This window comes from Pelodiscus sinensis, chromosome 3 (genome assembly GCF_052426305.1).
Source record: "Pelodiscus sinensis isolate ZL-2025 chromosome 3, ASM5242630v1, whole genome shotgun sequence".
NCBI lineage: Eukaryota > Metazoa > Chordata > Testudines > Trionychidae > Pelodiscus > Pelodiscus sinensis.
The window spans coordinates 148,437,600-148,460,718 of record NC_143054.1 but is presented as its reverse complement, the minus strand read 5'-3'; the positions used below and the strand labels follow the sequence as shown (position 1 = coordinate 148,460,718).

The following is a 23,119-nucleotide window of genomic DNA, read 5'->3' as shown; positions in this document are numbered from 1 at the left end:
CAGCTCCTTGAGTATCCTGGGATGCATTTCATCAGGACCTGGTGACTTGCTGACATCTAACTTTCCTAAGTGATTTTTAACTTGTTCTTTGTGTATCCTATCTTCTAAACTTACCCTCTCTCTGCTTGTATTCACTACGTTAGGCACACCTCCAGACTTCTCGGTGAAGACCGAAACAAAGAAGTCATTGAGCATCTCCGCCATTTCCAAGTTTCTTGTTACTGCTTCTCCCTCCTCACTAAGCAGTGGGCCTACCCTGTCCTTGGTCTTCCTCTTGCTTCCTCCCACATGCTCACTTGACCCCTGCCCTTCATGGCTTATTAAATCTAGCTGGGAAGGAATGACTGGCTGGATCCAGGGGATTATTAATGCATCTTTTAGATCTGGTATGGTTCCCGCCACCTTGAAAGAGGCAGTGATAAAACTGTTACTCAAGAAGACTTCCCTGGACTCACATGATTTAAATAACTATCGCCCAGTTGCTAATATTCCCTTGTTGGGCAAGGTACTCGAGCAGGCAGTAGAGTTGCAACTCCAAGCTTTCTTGGAAGAAACAGATTACTTAGATCCATTTGTGTCTGGCTTTAGGCCTGGTTTTGGAACTGAAACCGCCTTGGAGATAGACAGGGGAGTGAGTCCTTGTTGATTCTCTTAGACCTCTCAGTAGATTTTGATACCATCGATCATGATAACCTTCTGGGACGCCTGGTGGAGTTGGGTATTGGAGGCATTGTTTTGCAGTGGTTCCAGTCCTACTTGTCGGGAGGTTTTCAGAAGGTGGAGCTAGGAGGCCGCTATTCGACCCTATGGCGATTGTGCTATGGGGTCCTGCAAGGTTCCATCTTATCCCCTATGCTGTTTAATATCTACATGAAGCCGCTGGGAGAGGTCATAAGAAGATTTGGAGGACAGTGCCATCAATATGCAGATGACACCCAACTCTATTTCCCTGTGACATCAGAACCAGGTGTGGCGGTGACTGGAGGTGGTGATGGTTTGGATGAAGTCAAACAAGCTGAAGTTGAATCCAGATAAGACTAAGGTCCTGTGAATCAGGAGGTCATCTGTTCGGGAATGTGGCATGGCACCTGTTCTAGACAGGGTTACTCTCCTCCGAAAGAACAGGTACGCAGCTTGGGAGTCTTCCTGGACCCTTTTTTAACATTTGAAAATCAGATTCCTTCAGTGGCCAGGAGTGCTTTTGGGCAGTTTTGTTTGATCCGCCAGCTGTGACCCTTCCTGAACAAGCATGACTTGGCCACAGTGATCCATGCTCTTATTACATCCCGACTGGATTACTGTAATGCATTTTATGTGGGGCTGCCTCTAAAGAGCCTTCGGAAACTTCAACTGGTCCAGAATGCAGCTGCTCAAGTCTTAATTAATACTCGTTATACGGAGCACACTATGCCAGTGCTTCGGCAGCTGCACTGGGCTGTTTCCGGGCACAATTTAAAGTTTTAGTTATGACCTATAAAGCCTTAAACGAGTTGGGTCCGGGGTATCTGAAGGACCGTCTTCTTCCATATGAACTTGCCCGGAGATTGAGGTCAGCTGGGGAGGCTTTGCTTCTTGTTCTCCCACTTGCGGAGATAAGATTAACATATACGCGGAACAGGGCCTTCTCAGCCTTTGTTCCCAGGCTGTGGAATTCTCTTCCTCGCGATATTTGTTTCAACGTCAGGCTAAAGCCACCGTTTTTACTCGTGCTTTTATTAAAGTTTGAGTCTGTAGGGCTATGTCTAGACTGCAAGCCTCTTTCAAAAGAGGCTTTTTCGAAAGATACTTTTGAAAAAGCCTCTTTCGAAAAAGAGCATCTAGACGGCAAGCGGAACTTTCGAAAAAGCAAGCCGCAGTCTGGATGCTCTCTTTTGAAAGGCAGTCTGGATGCTCTCTTTTGAAAAACCCCTGTTTGCATTCAAGAATGCCTTTTTTCGAAAGAGCACTTTCGAAAAAAGGCGTTCTTCCTCGTAAAATGAGGTTTACCACCGTCGAAAGAAAAGCCGCGTTCTTTCGATTTAATTTCGAAAGAACGCAGCTGCAGTCTAGACACAGGTGAAGTATTTTCGGAAAAAGGCTACTTTTTCGGAAAAAACCCCTGAGTCTGGACACAGCCTCGGTGTACGTCTCTATGTTTTTAGCAGGTTTTATGTCCCTCCGGGGTCTCGTATTTTAAATTTTTATATATATTTGTATTGTTTAAAATATTCAAGGCGGCTTACAAAAAATGTTTAAATAGCAAGCAGGGGTAAAAATATTTAAATAAATAGATAAATAAATAACTTGATCGTTCCTTCTTAGTGGGGTACTTTGCATTTGTCCTAATTAAATTTCATCCTATTTATCTCAGATCATTTCTCTATTTTGTTCAGATCATTTTGAATTTTGACCCTATCCTCCCAAGCACTTGCAACCCTTTCCAGCTTGGTGGTATCTGCAAACTTAATAATCATACTCTCTGTTCCACCATCTAAATCATTTATGAAGATATTGAACAGAACCGGCCCCCGAAACAGACTCCTGCAGAACCCCATTTGTTATGCCCTTCCAGCACAATTGTGAACCTTTTGTGTGTGCACGCACGCACACCTTGATTAAAACAGAACATTTCTGTGAAACTACATTAACACCGCTATATTTTAAAACAAATTTTGCAGACATACATTTATACAAAAACATGCTATATTCTGCCTTTTATTCAGAAGTCTCTCCACAAAAAGCTTTATATGTTAAATATGATACAAAACCACTGAAACGCAGCCAAGTTTCGTGTGGTACTCAGCACCCAATACACATTACACTATTCAACAGTGGCATGGGAAGTTTAGATAAGATACTAGGGAAAAATCTCTCTCAAAAACAAAAAGTGCCACGTTACCATTAAGATTCATGAACATACGAAAATTCTCTCAGGTGCAATCTTACAGAAGTAGGAACATAATCTGGATGATTAACACAGTCATTTCCATCTTTAAATTTTATTATTCTAAGGGACAAAATCTGTATTCTAAAATTCTCATCTGTCATACAGCAAATTGCATACAACTCATGGTTTCCCAGCATCTAGGGCATTCTGATTTTAAAGTGGTTTAGACCAAGATCTTGACATTTGAAATGAACCACTAAGATCATGAAGTGATTCATTTTTATAAGTTTTACACTTGTTTAATTCCAATAAACAAACTAGGAAAATATAGACTAGATCAGGGTGGGGAACATAAGGCCTGGGGGCTATATGCAGTCCCCAGCTTGCCTGGATCTGGCTCCTGAAGCTAAGGGCTCCCTCTAGCATTGGGGAATCTGTGTTGGTGCTCCAACCCCCCTGCCATCTCACTATGGTCCTGGAGCTCACAAAATCTACTAGCCTGGGCCCTCTCCCTAGCCACTGGTGTGCGAGGGGAACGCAAGGAGTATTTTTCTCCTCTGTCAAGGGCCATGTCAGCAAGGGCTTTTTTGGTTTTTTTGCTTCTCATTTGTGAGAGGCCCCCCATCTGTTTTTTTTTTTTGGGGGGGGGGGGTCAGCAGCCTCTGACCCAGAAAAGGTTCCCCACCCTAGCTGGAACTACTATAAGGTGGAAACCTATTCCCACAAACTAGTTATCAGCAGTTCAGTCAAGCTAGAAGGAAATATCGAGTGGAGTCCCACAGGAATCAGTCCTGGATCCAGTTCTATTCAACATCTTCACAAATGATTTAGATCAGAGATATTAAGGGTGCATCTACACTGCACCGTTTTTTCCGGAACAACCACCGTTATTTCGGAAAAACAATACTAGCATCCACACTACAACTGCATTATTCTGAAAGAAAGTCAAAATAACAGACAGCTTTTTCCAATGGCGGTAAACCCTTTTCCGAAAAAGCTTTTTTGGAAGAGAGTGTGCATAGACTCGGAATAGGGAGTTTTGTTTATAAAAAAAAAGGCCTCCAGGAAATCCCACAGGTGCCCTGCTGGCCACTCTGTCCACACTCATCACAACTCTATAGTTCCTGTCCCCCAGGAGGTCTTAAAACTGCAGACATAGGGGACTGGGCTTGTGGAAGGAAGCCAGCTTTCAGAGCCTCCAGCCACACCGCAGCTGCCAGTGACAGTCATCTGTGCACCATGTCCAAGCCACAAGCCCCCCCCCCCCCCACCCTCTGCCAAGAGGTATCACAGCGAGCACTCACAGAACTCCCAGGAGCCTGCCAGGGGCCTCAAAAGGCATGGATCATCCTGATCTGGGGCAGAGATCCTGGACCTCCGTGAAGTGTGGGGCAACAAGGAAAACCTCCAGGATCTCCGCTCTAGATGCAGGAATATGGACATATATGGGTGGAAGGCCGAGAACCTGACCACAAAGGGCCATACCAGGACCCTGGAGCAGGTCCAGAGCAAAGTGAAGGAGCTCCAGCAGGCCTACACCAGGGCGAGAGAGTGCAGCTCATGCTCCAGAGCAGGAACCCACTTCTGCCCCTATTTTGATGATCTGCACTGCATCCTGGATGGCAGGGTAGCCCCTTCCCTACCTCTGGTGGTGGACTCAGGGCTGGAGACACCTGTTGTCGCCTGCCCGGGGGTCCCAGCTCATGAAGAGGAGGAGGAGGAAATGGCAAGCATGGTGACCATCACCACCCTGAAGCTTGTACCCCACGATCTGGATGCGTCTCAGGCATCCTTTGAGGCTGAGGAGGGATCATCAGGTGAGTGAGTTGGGGTGGCGGGCATTGTGGTGCAATCATCGCTCGGCCTTCTCACTGTGCTGCAGTTTGTGCACGTAGATGCATATGTAGCACCAGTCTGAGCCACGCAGTGTCTCCAGGGATGACTGACCATCTCTCTTTATTCTCCCCAGCTGGACCAGCCACGACTGTGGGGCAATCAACACCAGCTGAGCCAGCCACTCAACCCCGGGAGAACTGCAGGCACCAGATGGTCCAGGAGGACCTCAGGAGGGAGCACATTTCCATCCTCCAGGGCATGCAGCAGCTGCTGGTCCAGAAGGTCCGGGACGAAAGGCAGTGGCAGACCCAGATGTGGACTGAGCTGCTGTAGCAGGACTGCAATGTGTGAGACCATCCAGGTGCCCCTGACTTGGGAGGCACCAATCCCAGTCCCTGCTCCTGCCCCAGTCCTCACTCCCCTCCCATTCCTGATCTCCTTATCCTCCCTGGACCCGCCCCCCCCCCCCGAGGTCCCTGCACAGTAGGTAGAGGAAACACTCGAGCCATGCATCCCTCTCAGGCCCAGCCCTGAGCCTCTCTTCACCCACCAAGTTTCTGTGCCGCTCCCCTCTCCGCCCCCGCCCCATTTCCAGGTTCTCAGACTCCTTCCTTCCCAGTTGCTTCTATCCCAAATAAATAAGCAAATAGGTTTTTTTTCAAAACAAAACAGTTGTTTTTATTGTGTGTGCAGGGAAGAAGGGTGGAGGGGGGGGACGGGAATGGTTGTTGGAGGGAAGGCAGACAGGGTCAAGGGATAGGCCACTAGTGGGGAGGCCCTGGGGAGAATTATTGGGGTCCTTCAGAGAGAAACTCCCTCAGGGCCTCTCAAATGTGCATCCCCACCTGATGTGCCTGGTGGATAGCAGCTGTGCATGGCTGCTCAAAGGCCCATCCCTCCCGGCCAGCCTCTGTCCCCCACTCCAGAAGGCAGGCCTCCCTCTTCCTCTCCACGATATTGGGGAGCATACAATATGCAGATATTATCTGGGGGACAGTCTGCTCCCCCACATCCAGGTGGGTCAGGAGACACCTGAATCGCGCCTTCATGTAGCCAAAGGCACATTCGTCCTGAATGCGGGCCCTGCCAAGGCGGCCATTGAACCAGTCCTGCTGGGGTCCAGGTGTCCAGTTTGTGGCTTCATCAGCCATGGCATGACAGGATAGGCCATGTCCCCCACAAGGCACAGTGTCATTTCAACATCCCCGACCCGATGATATGCTCAGGGAAGAAAGTGCCCACCTCCAGCTTCTGGTAGACACGGGAGATGTGCACCTTCCCCGACCAGCCTACAAAAATGTCCGTGAACTGGCCGCGGTGGTCGACCAGGGCCTGAAGGACCACAGAAAAGTATGCCTCCTGGTTTATGTACTGTGCTGCCAGGGGCATGGATGGGGACATGGGTTCCATCAATAGCTCCCTCCCTCCCTGAATTAGGGGAAGCCCAGGGTGGCAAATCCGGTGATGATGGGGTCCAGGTCGCCCAGACAGATGACCCCGTGCAGCAGGATGATGTTAATGTCCCTCACTATCCACAGGAGATGACAAATACTGAAACAAAACAGAGAATCAAAAGGGGTGCCTGAGGCCTTGGGAGGTCCCCGAGCCCTCCTCCTCACAAACACCCCAGGAGCCACCTGCTGTGAAGCCCTGTGCTCTCCGCAGGGTTGTGAGGGGGCAGGACTGCAGAACCCCCTGGGGATGGAGCTTCCCCCTGCCACTCCCACAGCATGCACTGCTAACCCCTCCTTTCCCTAGGGTCTCCCTTTCCAGTCATCCCTAGCCCTCCAGGGACTGCAGACCAAGAGCACCATACCTGCTTGAGGAGGGCTCCGAAGGTCCACTTCCCCACGCACTGGTAATGGCTGGGCGTGGACAGCTTCCAGGTGGAGTTGGTGGGTCACATCTGGGTGTCCCGCTGCCTGAAGGCAGGGGCGAGTCAGACACATAGCTCCAGGAATGTCTCCTTCCTCATGCAGAAGTTTTGGAGCCACTGCTGGTCATCCCACTGCTCCATCACCAGCCAGACCCAGCAGTCATAAGTGGTGTCCAACCTCCAGAAGTGTTGCTGCACTGTTGGGTATGGTTGCAATGGTATTGCTCCCACACACAGGCAGAGGTTCTCAATGATCAACTCAAGGTCGAGCTCATATAGGGCCATGAAGGCAGCCCGCAGAAACTGCAGCACGGCAGTGTGGGGACATCACGTGCCCAGAGGCAGCTCCAGCTCCATGGAAGGGAGTACTGTGTCCAAAAGCAGGGCAACCAGAGCGCACACAGCAAATGCTTTGCTGTCCCTCAGAAAGGTAGGCAAGCAGAAGAACCTGAGAAACAGGGGGGTCCCTTTAATCTTGCGTCTCAGATAGCCTTAGGCAGGAGCTCCCAGAAGCAACTGCTGACCTACTGCCCTGCCTGAACTGGTTCCGGGTGGCCTTAAATGTAAGATAACGTCCACACTGATTGGACACTATCTTTTTAAATAGCAATTTGCTATTTAGCTGTGCTTTTTCTATGTAGATGTGCTATTTCGAAATAAGCTTTTCCAGAAGATATGTTCCAGAAAAGCTTGTTCCGAAAGAAGCTTGCAGTGTAAATGTACTCTTAGAGTCAGCATTCCCTGTAAAACATGCACTTACGCAGACACTGAATAGAGATTCAGGTGCAACGCAGCTGAATAGCAAAGTACCCACACGTGTTTCTACTGGTGGTAAACACTGGTATGTGCCTTGGTGCACATAAAATTTACTCTGCCCATCAATGGAAAAAATTAAGGGAACATTGCTCAGAGTTCAGTAGTTTAGGAGCAAATTAATGGTTATCCAAAACAGAGACAGCAGTGTCAATTAATAGTTTCATTTACTGTATTCTCTCAGAAAAATGACTGGCCAAATAATTATTTTATCAACTACAATTGGATAACAACATAGTAAAAACATCCCAATTGGTGAACAATTGTAAATGTGTAACCTCTGAACATTTCAGTGTTTATATGTTTACATTCAGAGGGAGGGGTGCCGGTGCTCTTGGGGAGCTGGCTTAAAAGCCAGCTTCTGTCCCCACTCTCCAGCACTGCTGCTTCTTAAGCCAGCTCCCCCGAGCACCAACTCCTGCCTGCCCCCCAGGCTGCTGCTTATGACACAGAGGCAGCAGTGCAAGTGCATATGTGCACAGTTGGCTCGGCAGGAGCCGCTACACACAGACAGACAGCTTCCCACATGGGCCAGCTACACCTGTCTCTCCTCCCAACACCCTCTCCTGCCCCCCTGCCTTGGATACAGAGGCAGCACCGGTTTGGGGGGGCACACTGTGTGTAATCATGAGGGTTAACTGATGAGCCCAAGGTCATCGGTACCACTTACACAGGCATACTTTCACATCCCTAATAGAGAATACACGTAAAGTTTGCAGATACCACCAAGTTAGGAGGAGTTAAGTGCACCGGAGGATAGGATTAAAATTTGAAATGATCTTGGCCAACTGGAGAAGTGGTCTGGAAAAAACAGGATGAAATTCAATAAGGACAGATGTGAAGTACTCCACTTAAGAAGAAACAATGAGTTTTACACAGAATGGGATATATCTGCCTAGGAAGTAGGGTTGTAAAAATCCCATTTAACTGGCTAATCAGTTAAACAATATGTTTAACCAATTTAATCGGTTAACCAATTAAAAGGTGGGCAAGTGGGGAGGTCTGCTTCAGTCCATCTGGAGCAGCCTTCCTACCCATCACTGTGCTGAAGTAACCTCCTTTTCCCCTGCCACAGGCAGGGAGCTGCTTCAACCCAGCCAGAGCAGCTCTAGCTGCTCCAGACAGGGAGCTGCTCTAGCTCCTATCAGTTAATCTTAAGCCTCGCCCATTAAACGGTGAGGTTTACTATTTAACTGGTTAAACCTTTACATCCCTACTAAGAAGGCATAGTGCAGAAAGTGATCTGGACCACAAGCTAAATAGGAGTCAAAAATGTAAGAGTATAACAGTTTAAAAAAAAAATCTACTCTGGAATGTTTCAGCAGCAGTGTTGTAAGCAAGACATCAGAAGTAATGCCACAACTCTACTTCACACTGACAAACAAGGCTTTACCTCAAGTATTGTGCCCAATTCTGGGCAACACATTCCAGGAAAGAGGTAGACAAATCAGAGAAAGTCCATAGGAGGTGAACAAAAATGATGAAAGGGCAAGAACACATTGGTTTGTTTTGTCTGTAAAAGAGAAGATTGAGGGGGATAGATGTTTTCAAATACAGGTTGGATCTCCCTGGTCTGGCACCCTCGGAACCAGAGCTGTCCCAGACAAGGGAAGGTCAATGCTCAAATGATGGCTGCTCCACTCCTGGGGTCATCTCTCTGGGCCTTCCTGCCCTGCCTCTGGCCCCCCTAACACTGGCCCAACATGGCTCCCCACCCTGCTGCCCACCTCAGTGATGCAGGGTGTGCCCGAATGGGGCCACCCAGCCACCAGTGGCCCTGCTGCTGTCGGGGGTTCCCCAGCTGGGATGACCGGCCACTCCATCCCTAGGGCCAATGCTCTGCTGCTGTGGGGATTCTGGCTGCCCATCTCCTCCAGCCCCACTTCAGCTGGGGGGGTGCCCTTGCAGAGGCTGCCCAGTCACCCCGGCCTGTGACAACAACTGAATTCTGGATTCAGAATACTCTCCGCAATAGGGGATTTTATGAAGAAGAGATCTTACACCTGAATGACCTTTCGCATCTTAAACATGTAGGCTCAACCTAGCTAATTTAAACATGTCACAGTTGACAGGACCCCAAATTAACCTACCTAGAAAAAAATCTTTAATTTTCCTAAGTGTCTAAAAATAAACTTTAGTGCTGGGCAGTGTTCCCTCTAAGATTTTCCATCCATGAGCAAAGCGAGTTTTGTCTTGTGCACCAATATTGAGGTCATGTGCACTTGTTCAGATGAGAGCTACATATCAAATTAACATTTAAAAAATATGTATGTTGTTATGGAAGAAAGAATACTAAAACAAGGAATAATTAACAAGGTGCTTGCCTTAAATGTTTATATAATATGAAGTCAAATAAAGAAAATTAATATTGAAAAAATTTCTGTAGCCAATGTCCTCTGTTTATAGCCCTTTCCCAGGCCCAACCCCAGCTGGGCTTCCTCAATTAAATCTGGCTCTCCTTTCAGGGAACTATGTTAATTGGCCTTTTTGAGCTTACATAGGATACACTCTGCATTGCACACCTAGACAACAGTGTATTGAATATTACTATCCATTCACATTGTGTCTTAGAGCTATATTTTATTTTGGATCAGAGGTGAAGTCAATCCACTATAATTTGCTACAACGAGCCACTTTAGAAAAAGTAGTTACAGTAAAACTCCAATTGTCCGGCATCCAGTGGTCCGGCACTCCCGATAGTCCGGCACCAACTGGAACCCGGAAGTGCTCTGGCCAGCTGGACAATTGGAGCTGCTCCGCGTGGCTTCCCCAAGTCCACTGCTGCCGCTGCTGAAACAGACCAGCTGAGGACTTGGGGAAGCGGCGCAGAGCAGAGCAGCTGGGGTACTGTGGGGCGTGGAGCAGGCGCTGCGCTGGTCACCTGAGCAGTGCTGCGGGACCAACCTGGCAGCACTCCAACTGTTCTGCCCCACAGCTTCCCCAAGTCTGCTGCTTCTGAAGCTGACCAACGGCGGACTTGGGGAAGGGCGGGCAGAGCAGCTGGGGTGATGCTGGGTTAGTCCCGCAGCTCCACCCCTCGCCAGCACCTAGTTCACCCCACACCGTGCCATTCCCCGCCCGATTTCCCCCCCAAGACCCGTGTCAGCCCCCAACGTATCCGATAATCTGGCACCCCCGGGTCCCAAAGGTGCCGGATTATCAGAAATCTGCTGTACATGGAATGCTTGTTCTGCACACAAGACATGTAAATCAGAGCTAAAACTCTAATGAATCAATTGCAGATTTCCTTTGTCTGATTTAATCCACTCATAAGCATTCTTTAAAGCTTGAATGTCTATTCATAAAAATGTATAAGAAAGGTGACAAATAATATTCTTTGCTTTATGCCAAAGTACACAGGTACTTGATTGTATTATTTCAAGTGTTCAATTCAACTACAAGAGTTCTTATTCTTCCTCAAAATAAAGAATTGTGTATTTGCACGGAAAGGTTATCAAAGGAATGTGTGTAAAGCTTAAGCATATGCTGGGTGGTTTTAATTAATTTCTTGCAGTTTTAAATTTTAAAAAAAGCAAGCAGACAAGAAAACAAAGAACATTTAAGGCCTGTTTCGATGCTCCTTGAAGTTAATGAGAATCTTTCCATTAACTTCATTGGACTTTGGATTTGTTTCTTGAAACTGTTGTTTTAAATAAATTGTTTAAAGTAAATTAACTAAAAAGAGTGATGTATTATGATATTTACTTCATCTCATGTCCTCTAACAAAGACATTCAAAGTATCCAGAGACATATTTTCTCTACCTTTATGTATATATAAAAACAAGAACTGATTAAGGTCCATGTAGGGCAAGGACCTTCCTGGTCCTCTTTCATTTAAAATAGATATTGAGTAACACTTCTATACATTATGCAACCATTTACCATGGTGGTTCTGAGCTACAGACAACTGCTGTCTGATCCCTAACTTCATGTTCTTAACTGCGAAGCTTCTGGTTGAACAACTCTGTATTTATGTTATGAATGTAATAAGCACAAATTGTTTAAAATAACATTAATTGCAAAGATACTTAAATTAATTAAATCAAATTTAAAAAACTCAATTTATTTTTGTTCCATAGTTATTACTGTGGTATTAGACCTTCTGGTATGAAGAATGGAGATTTATCTGGATAACAAAAACAGCTAACACTGACAGACAGAAAGGGGGAAGGGGATGTTTGAATTATATATGAAGCAGAGGATGGCACATCTCACTTCAGAGCCACTAGAAAACCAGCAAAACAAATGACACATAGGATAGTCCCTTGTCTTTAAGAAATGCTACAATACTGTGCAGCAGTGATATGCGCACAAGTAGGGGGCACTTGCAATGACCTCAATCATTCAGTCTCAGTCTGGACCCAGCCTTTACTATAAAGCAACACGTAGCTCATTTGTTTGTGGCCCGCAGTGCGGTTTGCATTTACACAGGGCTCACCATGTGGCTCACAGGAGGGATCCTTTGAACATGGTCTCCACTGGGAACATGCTCCACAATGGCAAGGCATCTCACAGGAGAGGCGAGCATTGAAAGACACAAGTGGACAAGCTGACTGGGACAAGTACAGGGTGCCAGCATTTCTAGCCCCCAGGGAGGAGGTGCTGGGAGCACCGGGGCATTGTGGGAAGTGCTGGCTGCTTAGCCTTGTGGGCACAGCCTGAGAGGTGCTGACTGGCTCACACTGGCCATGTCACAGCTTAAGACTTAATCTTTGTATTCATGCCCGTCAGTGTGAAAGAAGCTATCTGCATATATATATTTGCATGTATATGCAACCACACTTAAGTTGTAACCGTCAGCATGTGCTGTGAGTATCATTGTGGCCCCTGGGTTTTCAAAGTTGAGTAGCCCTGCTATAAAGTATAGAACAGATGGAAACTTAAATTCTTCCGAAGACGTCCATTCCACCATCCCCCAATACTGCCCCCGTCTGAGCCTCACTCCCCTTGCAAACCCTGCTCAGTAACTCACCTATACACTTTGCTTCCCACTTTGGGTTCCTGCCCAGAACACACTTGCCTTTCCAGCCAGAGTTTTCCCAGCAACATGGGTACACACAGCTTTCCCCCAGAACAGCTGGACAGGCACCTCGTGGCTCCAGCCACAACTTCAGCCCTGAGGAAGGGCTGAAGCTGGGGCCAGAGCCACATGGTGCCTGCCCAGTTACTCTGGGGGTGGAGTTGCATGGCAGGAGCCTGCCATGTGCGCCAGGCTGAAGCCAGGGCCACAGTGGTATCTTTAGTACCATGGCCCCTGGCCCCTATAGCTACTACACTGACCTGGCTGCTATTTTTAATACTGTGATCCCATCTCCACTGCCGTGGCTTAATTACCAGCAGCCCACTGGTCTGCTTTTATACCCTCACCCAAACCTCCACCGCTCTGCCCCTCCTGTGAGCCAAGCCCAAACATACTGTATGTGCCCTGGGTGAGGGGTTGAGCCAGGGGAGGGGAGGGAAGGTGTTGGCTGTGGGACTTGCCCAGCTGGCAGGTGGTACCCATGGGACAGGTTGGCATGGAGAGACCTAGCTGTGCCCCTGGGCCAGAGCTGCCCAACCTGGGAGGAGGGGGCAGCAGCACTGACCTTCTCTTAGCAACAAAACAGCCACACAGCCCCAAAGCAACAGAGATTCCTTGGGGCCCCCTTCACCTTCCCTGGCTCCTGCCCCTTCCTTACTCTTCCCTCACACCTGGCCCCTGCCTCTATCCTTCCCCCTCCTCTTCAGCCCTTCCCATTCTCATCCCATTTCTGCTCTCCTGGGTCTCTGCCCCATCTCTCACTTTGCCTCCCTGACATGTCCCTGCCCTCCATACACCTCTGACCCCTGCAAGCCCTCTCCTTGCTCTCCTGACACCTGCCTCCTTCCCCAACACCCTCTGCACCTTGGACCTCACCTATCATTTCATCTCCCTTCTGCTGCCTGTCACCCATCTCTTCCTTTTCCCTCTGCTGCTGCCTGTCACCCATCTCTTCCTTTTCCCTCTGCTGCTATGTCTCTCACCCTTTCCTCACCCCATCTGCTCCCCTGGTACCTGCTGCTGCCCCCCACCCTCGTCTGTTGTCCTGGCTCCTGCCTTTCTAACTCCCCTCAGCCCTCCTGGGACTTTTCCCCCTCCACATCCTCCTTGACCTCTGCACCTGCTCTTCCCTTTCCCCTGTGCCCCCCCTCCTCTAGCCCCACTCTGATCTGTAGCTACCCCTCCCCATGCTCTCTCCTAACACCTCCCTCTACCCACCTATACTGCCTCTCTCTTTTGCCCTCTGGTGCCCATCCCTCCCCTCCCTGTGTCTGCCCTTCTGGTTCTTCCCCACAATCTCCCTGGCACCTACACATTACCCCCTGCACTCTCCTGGTGCCTTCCCCTTCCAACACCTGCCCGCCTTGCTCCCTTCTTCCCTGGTGCCCATCCCCTCACCAACCTCTGCACCAGTTCTCCTGATGCCCCTCTGTGCCCTCACATGACTTGCTCCATCCCCTGCCTTCCTCATGCCCACACCTCTTTTCAACCTTTCACCCTGCACCCACTCCTCCCCTCTCCTTCCTCTTGCACCCATTCCCTTTCCTCTCCCAGCATCACTCTGTCCCCTCCCTTCTTCCACCCCCACTGACACCTTCCCCCCTGCTATTTGCCCTCATTGTCACGTCTTGGCCCCCTGGCATTTTTCCTCTCTCCTCCACCCTGCCCCTTAGTGCCTTCCCCCTTTCTTCTCCTGTTCTGACCCCCTCCATCCCTCAGTACAAGCCCCGTCCTCTCCTCTGCCCTACTTTCCCCTTGGTTCTCCCCCTGCCCCTTTCCACGCCTTCTGCCTTCAACATGTTGTCTGGTTGCCCCATGTGCAGGGACTAGAGCTGGGGCTGCAGTGGAATGGCATGGTGGGTGTCTGCCCCATGTGACAGGACTTGAACCAGGGCTGCCCCGGATGCTATTTTTAGCACCATGGTCCCCACCCCAGAAGCGCTCCATGGGTAGCCCCAGAAACACTCCCAACTAAAAATAGCACTGTGGGTGGCCTTGGCTCCAGTCCCGCCACGCCAGGCAGCCCCAGAGTAGCTGGGGCCAGCACTGCGTGGCTGCTTCCGGGCCATGGTACTATTTTTAGTACTGCAATCAGGACCCCAGGCTCCAGCTTTGGCAGATACCATGCAGCCCACCCTGGCCGCAGCTCCAGTCCTGAGGAAGGGCTGAAGCTCAGACCAAAGCTGCGTGGTGACTGCTCAGCTGCTTCTGGGGGCAGGCAGTTCCCCATCATGGGGACCCTACCCCAGAGCAGCTGAGCCATCTCTGCTAAGAAGGTGCGCAGGACACAAATTCTTGATGCACACCTGCATGGGCACGTGCACCGTAGAGAGAACCCTGATGCTGGGGTATTAAAAATGTAACATTCGGAATTTGAATATAATGGCTTAGATACAAATGCAATCCTTAAAAAAATAACAGAACATCAAAATCACATTAAAATACTTCTCTGCTAGACAAACTAATACACAATGCAGATTCATTTGCAAATGCAGCTGTCCACGTGCATAGCTTTCGAGAGGACTTCTAAAAGTTAAAAATGTGCCTAACATAGGCTGTTACAGACAGCATCACACTTGTGTGAACCACAAAGAGAGGCTCACCTTTTGAGATTAGCTTTGGAGAATGATCTACATCTCTTTCAAACCTTCTTGTTAGAATAAAGTTTGTACTTCAATGACCATGGCTCGACAAATACACTTGCCCGCGGCAAGTAGATTTTCCAGCTGGCGACTGCAGGGGCGGACTGGCCCCATCCGATCCACTGGCCAGCAGAGGAGCAGAGCACTGCTGGGGAGGGGGAACTGCGGCGATTCTCAGCGCCGGGCTGCCCGCGTGCAGCTGCAGCGCGAAGTGGCGGGGCGCTGTCAGACAATTTTAAAGGGCCGTTACAGCTCGGCTCTGGCTGCGTGTCCCTGGCAGCTGGCTGCAGTGCGCAGCGCAGCCAAGCGCCGCTCGCCCCGCCGGCTCCAGTCCCGCCACAGCCCCAGCCCCCTCGCCGGCGAGAGACTGATCCTAGCTGACTGCCCAGCTCACTGCGCCCGCCCCACGCCCCATCTGCCATCCCCTGCTCTCCCTCTGGCTCTGCGCCGCCCTTGCACCTCGAACCCTGCCCCCCCAGCTCTGTGCTGCCCGTTCCCTGCACTGCCCCTAGACCTCGATCCCTCTGACCCTCCCATTCCCGGCGCCTCCACCGCACCCTGCTCACCTTCCCCCCTCACCGATCCCTGCGTCCCTCTGGCTCTGTGCCTCCCATTCCCCGCGCCACCCCTGTCCCCTCCCCCCCACTGTTCTCTGCACCCCTCTGGCTCTGTGCTGTCTCTGCACCCTGTTTCCCCTGTGGGTCGGGAGTGAGGGGTGCTTGTCCATAGGGAGGGGCTTCACAGGCCAGGGAAAAGGCTGCTGTGACCCAGCAGCGAATGAAAGGGGGAGTTCACTTGAAGCGCCTTTGCCTTTATGGAAAAAAATGAATGAAAATGCTATGTGCTATTTATAGGGCTAAAATGCCGGGACAAAAATGAAAAACAAAAAAACCATTGCAAAATGCAAACGTGTAAAGAAAACAAAAAGGTGGGGGGAAATGTTTTGCTTGGGGCAGCAAAAAACCTAGAGCTGTCCCTGGGGGAGGGAAAGGGGCTGGGCTGGACTGTGGGAAGAGGAGGTAAGGGGAAAAAATGGGGAAGGGGCTTGTGCCGAGGGGAGGGGAGGAGGTCAGGAGAAGAAGAAAGGGGAAAGCACCAAGGAACAGGGGTGCAGGAGAGACAAATCCCAGGGAGCCAAGTGGAGACATTGAGGAAAAGGGTAGGAAGGGAGGTGTCAGTGGGAGAGGAGAGGGTAAGGGCACTGGGGGCTAGAAGGGGGAGAGGAAGATGCTAGGAGAAGGCTTGAAAGAAGGGGTGAGCACGAGGAAGGTGGAGACGAAGCAATGCATGTGTGAGGGCACAGGGTCATGAGGGCAATGGAGGCAGAGGGGGTGGGCATCAGGGAAAAAGAGGGCAAAGGGGAAGGGGCAATGAGAGGCACCAGGAGGATGCAGGTGCCAGGAGATTCTGGGGATGAAGCAGAAGGGCTGGCACCTGCAGGGGATGAACCAGCACTAGAGGAGAGAGGCAGGGCAGGTGTAGAGGGAGGTGTTAGAAGAGGGGACGAGGAGGGGTAGCTCACATGATCAGAGTGGGGTTACTGGAGGATTGGGCACAGGAGGGAGAGAAGGGCTGGCGGAGGGGGGCAGCTCTCAGGAAGGCTGAGGGCAGTGAGAAGGGCAGGAGACAGGACAGAGGAGAGTGAGAGGTTGGGGGGAAGCATGCACCAGGGGAGCTGATGGAGCAAGGGGAGGAGACATGGCAGCAGAGGGAAGAGGTAGACATTTATAAGATATTTATTAATAACTTGGTGATATTTATTAAGAACATATTAACAATTACTGTTCTTATTCTTATTAGGAATTTATGCAATTAAAAAAACACTTTTTTGGGAAATGGGGGGGTGAGTCCCTTTTTTGTCTGGCGAGTAGGGTTTTCTATAATTTGTCGAGCCCTGTCAATGACCAATCAACCGCCTCTCAATTATTGAGCAAGTCAGTGATATGCAGAACCACAACATGGCCAACTCTGGCAACATTGGGGCTATGTCTACACTCGCGGCTTCTTGCGCAAGAAAACGTCCACATTGCCATGTGCGAGCTGTGCTTTTTTGTAAGAGCGCTTGTGGCAGTGTGGACATTCTCTTGCGCAAGAAAGCTCTGATGGCCATTTTAGCCATAGGGCTTTCTTGCACAAGAAACCCCTGCCGATAGTCCACACTGCCCTCTTGTGCAAGAGCTCCTGCACAAGAGCTCCTGCGCAAGAGGGCTTACACCTGTTAAAAAAGAGCGTAGCTCTTGCGCAAGAAGCCCTCTCTTACCACACCATCCTGTAAATTTCCTTGCGCAAGAGCAGGCAGGCAGTGTGGACACTGCAGCTTTTTGTACAAGAATGGCAGTACTTGCGCAAGAACCCACAAGTGTAGACATAGCCTCTGTTTTAGTTCAGTGTTTCTCAATTAGTGGTACAAGTATTCTTAGGGATACTAGAGAAGTCTGGGGGGGGGGAGGGAAGTCAACAACTGAAATTTGGAGAAAACTGAATTTTTGTTTTAAGTTTTACAGCACTTTATTATTTTTGTTATTTTTACACCCAAAAATTTCATCCCCTGCCCCGCTACCATTAAGTTGTTTAAACAAATGTGTGGCAATGGTAAAAAAAAAACACTGTATGTCGGAAAACTGTGGGTACTGGGGGGTACTTAGAATTTATTTTAAAAAGGTACTTTATATAAAAAGGTTGAGAAACACTGCTTTAGTTACAACCGCTCCCCCGGAGCCGCGCTGTTACAGGAAAATCTCCGCTTGCATTTAAAGAGACAGGGTTCGGTTCGCATGGCTGCGGGGGAAAAACAAGACCCCGGCGGCCGAAAGCCGCGGAGATCAGGCGGCAGCAGAGGAACACCCACCCTGCTGGCGGTACATTGTAAGCTGACTGCGTGAGGTGGTGGGCTTGAGGGGACGCGGTGAACGCTGGGGGCGGCCTCAGCGGAGCCACCACGGGCAGGGCGAGCAAGGGCAACCTGAGCCGATAGGGCAGCCGCTCCGGCTGCCATAGATTTGGCGACGCTTATACCGGGGCCGCATCCCGGGCACAGCTCGGCGTCTCCCTCCCTCGCCCTACGATGAGCTCCCGGGTGGAAGCCCTGGCTCGAGCGCGGGCCGGAGCCCTGCTACCGCACGGAGCGCGGGAGCTCACAAGGCCGCGGTGGCAGGGCGGGACGGCGCGACCCAGGCACTCTCCGGTTGGCGGGGCACATAACGCCGCGCGGGAGGGGCCGGGAGAAGAGGAGGAGGAAACGCGGTGTCCCCCAGCGCCTGCACTTCGCGGCTCCCAGCACTTACCGGGATGCAGACCCAGCCTCGTCCTCTTCGCCTCAGCGTCCCACGTACCGGAAGCCCCCCGGTCGGAAGCGAACAGGGCAGGGTCTACATCCGGGTGCCCCAGATGGGAGGGGCAGCCTGTGAGCGCGGCGCTTCCGTCCGCCAGTCGTTTATGTCGCACGCCGGGCGGCCGGCTGGGGTCACGAGCGCCAAGTTCCCTGCGGCGCACCGTGCGTCTGCGCCTGGCGGGGTATGCAAATAAGCATGTCGGGCTTGTCTCGTGCTCTTCCTAGACGTGCCCGCAGGTGGATTAGTGCGAGCCAGCACCCCACATAACTGCCTTCCGGCGGGCCCACTGCTTAGGCATCGTCTTCTGCCTCTGGCTACGCAGGTGGATGGGGGAGTGGTGTTTTTATCATTGAAATTGGCTTTCACTGACACCAAATAACCAACAAGAAGTCCTGTGGCATTTATAGATTAACAGATTTATTGGAGCACAAGCTTTCATGGGCAAAGACCCACTTCATCAGATGCATGTAGTGACACCAATAAAATCTCTTCTCTGGGAACCTCGTTCTCAGGTAAATCAACCCTCACCTTTCTGGTGTGCCTGCAGAGCGCCTGTGCCTGCTACCTTCCCCCATCTGCCCATAGATTAATGCTTGGAAAGTGCACTGGGCAGCGGGATGTCTCTCCTCTACCTTATATCCATTTCAGCCCTTTTCCCACTCAGTGTTTATCATACACACTTGTTTCTCACAATGGCCTGAGAAATAATACTGCTTGTCCCAAGTCTGAATTTCCTGATTAATTTAGATAGGACAGGTTAAATAACATACTTAAGGACTACATCTACAATGCAGGCTTTTTGCGCAAAAACGTGCAGAGCTTCTACGCTGCATGTGCATTCTTGCGCAAGTAAATTTACAGTATAGTGTCAGCAAAGAGAGCTTCTTGTGCAATTCCTCTCCCCACGAGGAATAAGCACTCTTGCACAAGAAGGCAGTGTGGATGGGCAACAGGGGTTTCCTGCGCAATAAACCCCTATGGCTAAAATGACCATTCGAGTTTTCTTGTGAAGAGAGCATCTACACTGCCATGGACATTTTTGTGCAAAAGCACATCTCTTGCACAAAAGCATATGACAGTGTGGATGTGCTCTTGTGCAAGACCTTTTGCGCAAGAATTCTTGCACAAAACCATTCTTGTGCAAGAAGCCTGCAGTGTAGACATAGCCAAGAAGTATCTGCCGATTGCAAATGTGACTGCAGATACAAGCTGCCCCATCCCCTCAGCACAAAGCTAGTTTTCAGTGATAACATGCTTACAGCTTACCTGGCTGTCTAAAGACCTTTAAAATAAAATGCCCTTAAAATAATACAAAGGACATTTCAATTCACATTTCACTTTGGAGATTTTTAAAAAGCATCTGGTAGGTCAGTGGTCTCCAACCTTTTTACACCCAAGATCACTTTTTAAGTCTCAGAACAGGCGAAGATCTACTGCCCCGCCCCTTCCTTGAAGCTCCGCCTACATTTCATGAGGAAATCTAATGTAAATGTACTGCACAGGTGCGCAGTTCAGAGAGGGCTCAAGAGCTACTCTTAGTGCCCCTGAGATCTACTGGTAGATTGCGATCTACTGGTTGGTGACCACGGTGGTAGGTTATTCCCAGTGGGTATGTCTACACTAGAAAGTTAGTTCGAACTAACGGATGTTAGTTCGAACTAACTTTCCTAGGCGCTACACTAGCGCTCCATTAGTTCGAACTTAATTCGAACTAACGGAGCGCTTAGTTCGAACTAGGTAAACCTCATTTTACGAGGACTAACGCCTAGTTCGAACTAGCTAGTTCGAACTAAGGGCTGTGTAGCCCTTTAGTTCGAACTAGTGGGAGGCTAAGGCTTCCCAGGTTTCCCTGGTGGCCACTCTGGCCAACACCAGGGAAACTCTATTGCCCCCCTCCCAGCCCCGGAGCCCTTAAAGGGCCACGGGCTGGCTACTCACTTTGTGCCAGTTGCAAGGCTGCAAGCACCCGTGCCTGCACAGCCTGCACCTGCCACAACATGAGCCAGCCATCCGAGGGCTCCCAGCCCTCTACTGCTCCCCAGGACCAGCCTGGCGGCTCCCGGGAGCCTGCCCGGGGGCGCAAAAGGCGGGCGCCCGCCTGGTCAAGTGCGGAGATCGTGGACCTCATCGAGGTTTGGGGGGAAGCCTCCAATGTTCACGATCTCCGCACTAGCCACCGGAACGCGGCCGTCTACGGACGCATGGCTGCCAGTCTGGCCACCAGGGGCCACCAGCGCAGCCGGGAGCAGGTGCGCTGCAAAATAAAGGACTTGCGGCAGTCCTACTCCCAGGCCTGCCTGCCAGGGGCCGACCCGGAGGCCTGCCCCCACTTCCATGCCCTGGACCGCATCCTGGGGCCTCATGCCGTCCCTGCCCCCCGGGACGTGATTGACCCCGGGGCAGAGGGACCGCTCCTGGAGACAGAGGAGGAGGAAGAGGGCTCTGAGAGCCAGGAGCCTGCCGCCAGCCTGCCCAGGACCCGGGACCCCCGAGGCACGCCACACAGCCGCTCGCCTGCATCGTCAGAGGCCGGGGAGGCGTCCACCTGTGAGTACCCTCGTGTTCCCCTTATGTGTACGGGGGGCTGGGGCGAGAGGGAGCCCCGGGACCGTGCGCCTGGGCCTTGCCCACCACGGAGCAGCAGCTGGGGATCCTGCAGGGGCCCTGGCCTTGCAGAGGGGAGCTGGGTTTCACACACCTGGGCCCCTGGGGAAATTGACCGCTGGTCTTCTTGCACCACAGCTGCAGCACCTGGGCCTGCAGGGCGCACCACACCGCCTGCAGCAGCCGCCCGCGCCCGGGCAAGCAGGACAGCCAGGAACCAGGAGGACTACCAGAGGCGGCATCTCCGGTTCCTGGACCGACAGCTCCGTCTCCAGGACCACTGGGTCCAGGAGGACCTCAGGCTGCGCCGGAGGAGTCTGGAGGCCCTGGAGGAGCAGGGCCGTGCCCTGCGAGGCCACCTCCAGAGCCTGCTGGACCGCTTTCCATTTCCTCCTCCCCCTGCTCCCCCTCTTGCTCCCCCTCTTGCTCCCCCTGCTCCTCCTGCTTCCGCTCCTGCTTCCTCCACACCCCCTGTCCCCTCTGCCCCCCCCCTCCACAACCATTCCCCACCGACGCCCCCGGACCCGCAGTGTGGCGAGACGGGAGAGGCAGCTGGATTCCCACCCCTGAGCTTTCCTTTCCCTTCCTCCCTTCCCTCCCCTCCCCTTCCAGCTCCCTCGTCCCAGGTTTCCCCCTCCCTTCTCCCACCTTCATTCCTCCCTCCCCTCACCCCAGTTCTGTGAAATAAACAGACGTTTTTGTTTGAAAAACAGGTGTCTTTATTTGACAGTAGGTAGGGAGGGGAAAGGGGAAGGGGGGGGTAGGGTGGAAGAAGGCCCCGGTGGGGCATGCAGGGAGAGGTCAGTCCTCCTCCTCCTCCACCTGGAAGCTCTCCCGCAGGGCTTCCCGGATCCGGATGGCCCCCCGCTGGGCTTCCCGGACGGCGGCGGTGCGGGGCTGACCGTAGTGTCCAGCCATGCGGTCAGCCTCAGCCATCCAGGCTGGCAGGAAAGCCTCCCCCTTCCGCTCACACAAATTGTGGAGCACACAACATGCCGCCACCACGGGAGGGATGTTGTGCTCGGCCAGGTCCAGACGGGTGAGGAGGCATCGAAAGCGGGCTTTCAGTCACCCGAAGGCGCCCTCCACCACGATGCGGGCCCTGGTCAGCCTGGCATTGAAGGCCTGGTGGGAGGGATTGAGGTGCCCCGTGTAGGGCTTCATCAGCCACGGCTGCAGTGGGTAGGCGGCATCCCCCACCAGGCAGACGGGCATGTCCACGTCCCCGACCCTGATGTGGCGGTCGGGGAAGAAGGTCCCGTCCTGCAGCCGCTGACACACAGAGGAGTTCCGGTACACCCGTGCGTCGTGTGCTTTGCCGGACCAGCCCACATTTATGTCCGTGAACTGTCCCCGGTGGTCACACACGGCCTGCAGGATGACGGAGAAGTACCCCTTGCGGTTCACGTAACGGGACGCCTGGTGTTCCGGGGCACGGATGGGGATGTGCGTCCCGTCGATGGCCCCCCCGCAGTTGGGGAAGCCGAGGGCGCCGAATCCCCGGATGACGGCGTCCGGGTCGGCGAGGCGGACCACCCTGCGGAGCAGCACCCGGTTGATGGCCTTGACCACCTGCGGAGAGAGACACAGCAAAGCGCCAATCAGTGGGGCGCCCGGGTGGCTGGGAGCGTGCGTGTCCTGGCAGTGCCCCGCGCCCCACTCCTGGAAGCAACCCCCCTGGCGGCGTGTAGTACGGCCGGGACAGCCCGACCCCTCCGGTGCGGGGCGCTTTCGCCTCCTCCCGCCCCCCCTTTGTCCCTGGGGCGGCCCATCCCCTCCTCGCAGCCCCCCTTCCCCCCGGCTCGGTGGCATTCTGTCAGCCGACGGTCAGGGCAGTGAGTCCCTTATGACCGGCTGAAGTTCTTTTAAATTGTGCTTGGTTCTGTTACAGCAACTGAAGGAGTCAGGTTAAAGCTTAAACAGTTACTATTTTATTGTTACAGGGTAAACTTAGTTGTTAAATGCTACTACTGTGTTACAGATAACACAGACACTACAAAGGACAGGACAGAAATTACACTAATAAGTCACTTACAGGTACCATGAAACCCTTTGGTTCTCTGAGCTCTTATTAAATGCATGCAAAATAGACACCTAGCAGGTACATATTCTCACCCCTGCGTTCCAGA

The 23,119-nt window shown here is 51.8% G+C and overlaps 1 protein-coding gene across 1 annotated transcript in view; it reads right to left on the bottom strand.

Moving 5' to 3' along the window:
* The window catches only part of LOC149525169 (uncharacterized), a 39,302-nt gene extending 20,771 nt beyond the window's left edge, over nucleotides 1-18,531 (bottom strand). Inside the window, exon 1 of the mRNA XM_089777434.1 lies at nucleotides 18,339-18,531. The gene's annotated coding sequence lies outside the window, so the exon portion shown is untranslated. The remainder of the gene's footprint in view (nucleotides 1-18,338) is intronic.
* Nucleotides 18,532-23,119: the final 4,588 nt, after the last annotated feature.